This window comes from Lissotriton vulgaris, unplaced genomic scaffold, assembly GCF_964263255.1.
Source record: "Lissotriton vulgaris unplaced genomic scaffold, aLisVul1.2 SCAFFOLD_338, whole genome shotgun sequence".
In the NCBI taxonomy this organism is placed as follows: Eukaryota; Metazoa; Chordata; class Amphibia; order Caudata; family Salamandridae; genus Lissotriton; species Lissotriton vulgaris.
The window spans coordinates 1,010,029-1,016,017 of NW_028243158.1; positions in this window are offsets into that span (position 1 = coordinate 1,010,029).

Consider the following 5,989-nt stretch of genomic DNA (forward strand, 5'->3'; position numbering starts at 1 on the left):
TGGAAGCCAGCCAGGAGGAAATGAAGCGGTGGTACGACCAGAATGCCACTCTGGTCGAGCTTCAGCCTGGACAGGAGGTGTATGTCCTGGCCCCAGTGGAACCCTGTGCCCTTCAGGATAAGTGGACAGGTCCATTTGAGGTTGTGGAGCGCAAGAGCCCAGTGACATACTTGGTGGACATGAAGACGCCCAGGAACCCCTTGAGGGTCCAACATGTCAACCGCCTCAAGCCCCACTTGAGAAGGTCCGAAGTGGGCATGTTGTTGGCAACTGATGATGGAATGGAGGAGGAGTCTGAGCCTCTTCCTGACCTCTTAGTGGCCTGTGAGAAAGATGGGTCAGTGGATGGAGTTAACCTCTCACCCACCCTGACCCCGGATCAACAGGAAGACTGCCGCCAGTTGCTGGGGCAGTTTTCAGATCTGTTCTCCCTGGTTCCTAGTGTCACAGATTGGTGCGTCCATGATGTGGACACAGGAGACAGCTTACCTGTGAAGCATAAGGCTTACAGAGTGACTGACAGGGTCAGGTCCTGCATCAAGGAGGAGGTCTCCAAGATGCTTGCCCTTGGGGTGGTTGAGTCTTCCAGCAGTCCTTGGTCCAGTCCCGTGGTCTTGGTCCCAAAGGCTGCTGCGCCGGGAGCCACACCTGAACTCCGGTTCTGTGTGGACTACAGAGGACTCAATTCAGTCACCAAGACTGACGCGCACCCCATCCCCAGAGCTGATGAGCTCATTGATCGGCTAGGAGCTGCACGGTTCCTCAGCGCGTTTGATTTAACGTCTGGGTACTGGCAGATCGCCTTGACCGATGGGGCAAAGGAGAGGTCAGCATTCTCTACACCAGATGGGCATTTCCAGTTCCGGGTTATGCCATTTGGTATGAAGAATGCCCCTGCCACCTTTCAGAGATTGGTCAACCAGGTGTTGGCTGGGCTGTATGAGTTCAGTGCCGCCTACCTGGATGACATCGCGGTGTTCAGTGGCACCTGTCCAGAACACCTGCGACACCTCTGGGAAGTGTTGATGGCCCTGCGCAGAGCAGGCCTCACAATCAAGGCAAGCAAGTGCCAGATTGGGCAGGGTTCCGTGGTGTACTTGGGACACCAAGTGGGGAGTGGCAAGGTGGCACCCTTGCAACCCAAAATTGAGACCATCCTGGCTTGAGAACCCCCCAAGACCCAGACGGCAGTGAGAGCCTTCCTGGGGCTCACTGGGTATTACAGGAGGTTTGTCAAGGGCTATGGCACGATTGTGACCCCCTTGACAGAGCTGACTTCGAAGAAGCAGCCCAAGAATGTGATTTGGACTGACACCTGTCAGAAGGCTTTTAACACCCTGAAGACTGCCATGTGCACGGCACCCGTGCTCCTGGCTCCTGATTTCTCCAAGGAATTCATAGTGCAAACAGACGCTTCAGAGCATGGTGTAGGGGCTGTTCTCTCACAGATGACTGAGGAGGGCTTTGACCAACCCGTAGCCTTCATCAGTAGGAGGTTACTTCCATGGGAAAGTAGGTGGAGTGCAATAGAGCGAGAAGCATTTGCTGTGGTCTGGGCGCTGAAGAAGCTAAGACCCTACTTGTTTGGGTCTCACTTCCGAGTTCAGACGGACCACAGGCCCCTCAGATGGTTGATGCAGATGAGGGGTGAGAACCCAAAACTGTTGAGGTGGTCCATTTCTCTACAGAGTATGGACTTTACGGTGGAACACCGCCCTGGCACAGATCACACCAATGCTGATGGTCTGTCCAGATTTTTCCGCCTTAGTGATGTGGAACTCCCTGGGGAAGGGTAGGTCCCCCCACATTTCAGCTGGAGGGGACACGTGTTAGACCTGGCACCTTGGCGTGAGTTTCCCTTCCACTTTTTGCTGGTGTGCCTCCGATGTTTTGCTGGTTTTCCGCTACTCAGGGCACTGCGCCCCGGCCAACCCGTGCCGCAGTGCAAGTGCTCCCTTCTGAAAACTGTACATGTGATTGATGTCTATGATTGGTTCATTGGATTTACTGTTAGTCCCTAGTAAAGTGCACCAGGAGTGCCAGGGCTTGTAAATGCCAATACTGCTAGTGGGCCTGCAGCGCTGGTTGCGCCACCCACAGAAGCAGCCGTAAAATGTGTCTAGGGTCTGCCATTGCAGAACCTGCGTGCAGTCTGGTACTGTCATGCTGGCTGGGCAAGTGCACCCACTTGCCAGCCTCTAAACCTTCCCTTAACTTCATATCAGTCACCCCTATGGTAGGCCTGAGGGCAGGGTGCATTGTAAGTGTAAGGTAGGACAAGCCCTGATGTGTGTGGCATGTCCTAGTAGTGAATTACAACCCAATTCGTTTTTCACTATTGCAAGGCTACCTGCTCCCCTTAGGCCAGAATGGGCTGCTGGAATTATTACACTCTATAATCCCAGCAGGCTCAGGGAGCATGGTAGAGAGTCATGTTTAGTATGCCTGAACTCAGAATAATAAAATATTTCTTTTAGTAAAGTTTATTTTAATATCCTGGGTTTGCAAATGCTACTTTTAGAAAGTTAGCATTTGCTTGCCTAACCATTTCAGCCCGCCTCTGCTGGTATGTGTATCTGACTGTCTGGGATGTGTGAGTGACAGGGCTGGGGGATGACAGGTGGTGAATGCAAAGATTACACTTTAGTGGGAGGTAGGAGTGCCCCTTGACTCTGAATCTAGCTGTGCTCTGCCACCACAATGCTGGCTCCACCCTCCTGGGGAGCGACTGATGACTCAGCCGGCACCTGGCCCAGGAAGGGCGAAGCCCCATCCACAAGGTACTTCTGGCTGCCCCTGTCCACACAATGCTGGCTCCACCTCCTGTGGAGCGTCTGATGTGCCTGCCCCTCACACTGAAAGCAGAAGCCAGATTGCACCCAACAGAGTACTCAGAGACTGAAAGTGGCTATGCAAAGGCCCCCCTGGCCTGTAAGAACAAAAGAAACTGGGTATAAAAGAAGGAGCCCTGCTCCTTGTAAATTAGATCCTGTTTGTGCTACAGAAGAAACTCTGCCCGAAGAGAAGGACCTGGAAGGACAAGGAGGAGTGCTGTCTCTGGCCTGTGTCTGGTGCCTTGCTGCAGAAGGAGAGGGAAAGAAGAGACTACAAGAAGACTTTTGCTTTGTAAACTTTGTGCCAAACTCTGCTGAGAGATCTCCAAGGGCTTGCCTGTGAACTTGCCCCCTGACCAGCGCCCCAGGACCAGTGGGTGCTACCCCCTGACAGAGGAACCACTGCAAGACGCTGTCTCCCCTCTGCAAGCCTCCCCAGGAAAAGCGGAGCGCGCTGTGATCATCGCGCTCCTCAGCAACGCTCTGGGAGCTGCCCTCCCTCTAAACAAAGTGACTGCCGCCTGCCTGACCCAGAAGCATCGTAAAGATCAGCCCAGCTGATCCGAGCACCGTGACTGACCCCGAGCTGCAGCTCGCCACGTGAAGAGAGTTGGCGCCCGGTGCCTGCTTGCCCCCTTCGTGTCTTGTACCCCTGCACGCGCCGCCGCTGTCCGAGAAACAGCTGTTGCGTGGGGTGCCTGAACGTCGCCTGGATTAATAGAGGCCTGCGCCGAGGAGCGCTGTCCCCTGAGTTTGCCCTCCTGATCAGGAAATCCCGAGGCGCTTGCCCAGTGCAACCCGGCCCGCGCCGCAACGTCAACCCACGAGCCAGAGCCGAGCCGCCGCTCGCTCCAAGCACCGGACGGAAGACAACGCGACGCGGACTGCTGCATTGACCTGCGCCCCACCAACTCTCCCGCAAGGTACTGTTTCCTTCCCACTGCCTCGCCCAGCCCTCGGAGCTGCGTGCGGAGTGCTCCCAGGGCCCCCGCTCTCTCCCCCCGTCAGCCGCGCGCAGGGAGACCCGCGGACCGCTGGGGAAATCCTGGATTGATCATCAGGGTAGAGAAAAGTACTGTGAGGAGCCCAGAATCCCCGTTCTGGGGAAATAAGCTGAATAAGAACTGTTTTGAAACGCTAACACCGAAGATTGATTATTGCTAAAGATAGAACTGTGGCAAACTAATTGAAAGTACACTGGAACCGTTTTCGCATTGAACCAAGACTGTATTTACAAGCCTGCTTGAAGTTTATATAAAGAATATATATTTTTACAAATACAGTTTGCTGTCCTTATGTGGTGGGTTGGTTGTGATGGTGTGATATTGCAAATGTTTAACCCTATGTGCCCCAAAGATTAGCCTACGACTGCTTAAGCCACACTACCTAGAGGGTAAGCAGAGGTTGTCTGGAAGGTAACCCTCAGCCCTGACGAGGAAGAGAGAGTCCCTGCTTGTCGCTAGTGCTGCACTGCGCCAACTAGAGCTCCCCCTTCCTACAACTCCTTAAAAATGGCCGACGATTTAGCTCGGTTTTTGTCGATATGCTGATTAGGAATTAATACTATATGGCGTGTATAAAGGAGGCAGTTTTTTAATCACGATATTTTGATACTAATCGCACTATATTACACACTAGACTAAAAATGGCGGCCCGCAGTATGCGAGATATCGAGACCCTTCACACTGAAGGAGGAGTGAGTGGTTATCAGGATGAAGCAAAAGGTAAGCTGGGTTTCAGATAGGGTAGGGGGCATGGTGCTTAGACTGGCTTAAATATTAGGCGAAGCAATGGTTTGCCATATCTGTTTTCTCACGGGCAGTGCTTAAAGGAGGGTTTTCTAGACTCCAGTGATCCAGCAACTTGCATAGCGCTTAGATATAGATAATATGTGACAGGTAGCTGTAATCAAGGCAACGCTGATGTAGAACTCCCCTTGTTTAGATGATGATGTGGACATGCCTGAGTATTGAGATGGTCCTTTTTTTAATAAATGTTTTTTTTTTTTTTTTAGGTTAACATGGCCAGACCACACTATAGCTTATGGTAGCTTCCTTAATATATGTGGCTACGGATGCTCTATAATAATGTGTGTATAGAGCATTATAAATATACAATCCTAAAACCCTGTAGCAAGGGATGTACTAGGAAGAAAACATCTATAGAATATACAACACCGTGCCTTTTTATTGCTAAAGATTTCATCACAGTTTGGAGCTAAAATATTAGTTTGAACCTACAATTGGGAAGTGAATCAATGAGTATGACCTGAGGATTTCCAGATCTCACAGAAGAGACACTATTTAAACAAACCATTTCCATATCATATGACTCAGAGGATCATATACACTACTAAGAGGTATCCTAATCCTAGGCATTATTTTTACCTTATTCACAAGGGGTGACACACGGAATGTTGCTGAAGCACTCACTGGTGGTTTGGAGGTGTGATATATATATATTCATCTTTGTGAAACATCTCACAACGTACATTATTGGTGGCCAATGTCATGACCATTATTGCTGAAGCACTCACTGGTGTTTTGGGGGTGTGATCTATATTTATCTTTGTGAAAGATCTAACAACGTACATTATTGGTGGCCAAATGTCATGAACTACAACAACGCTCATCATAAAGTCACAATGTTCTTTATAAAGTGGTTGTTGAGAGAAGTCACATGCGATATGGTTTTGTAATATATATGTATGACACATGTTACCTGTTCTTTTAAAAAACATAAGATTCAAAATATAGGGTAGCTCTTTCTTCTTTTTTTAAACTTGTATTTATGTGTTTTGTTTTATGTATAGCCCTGAAGAAGTCTCTAAAAAAGAGACGAAACGCGTTGGCCATAGCTATGTGTTGGATGATTTTATCAAAGGAAGAAGTGTCTAAGCTTGAATAATAAAAGAAGAAAAGATTTGGAAAAAGAACGTCAGCTCTATTTGGATCATTTATTGTCTTATGTGCTTACTGTGAATACATGCTGAAACATATTTTGACCACAATCCAAATTTTGATGTATTAATTATTGTTAGTGTGCTGAAACCATTTTTTGTTGTGCCAGTATTTGTAGGTTGTTACTTACAAGTTGTGGGGAGTGGAGGGTGTAGCGCTCCCAGGTTTCATGCACCTAGTCACTAAATGACACTA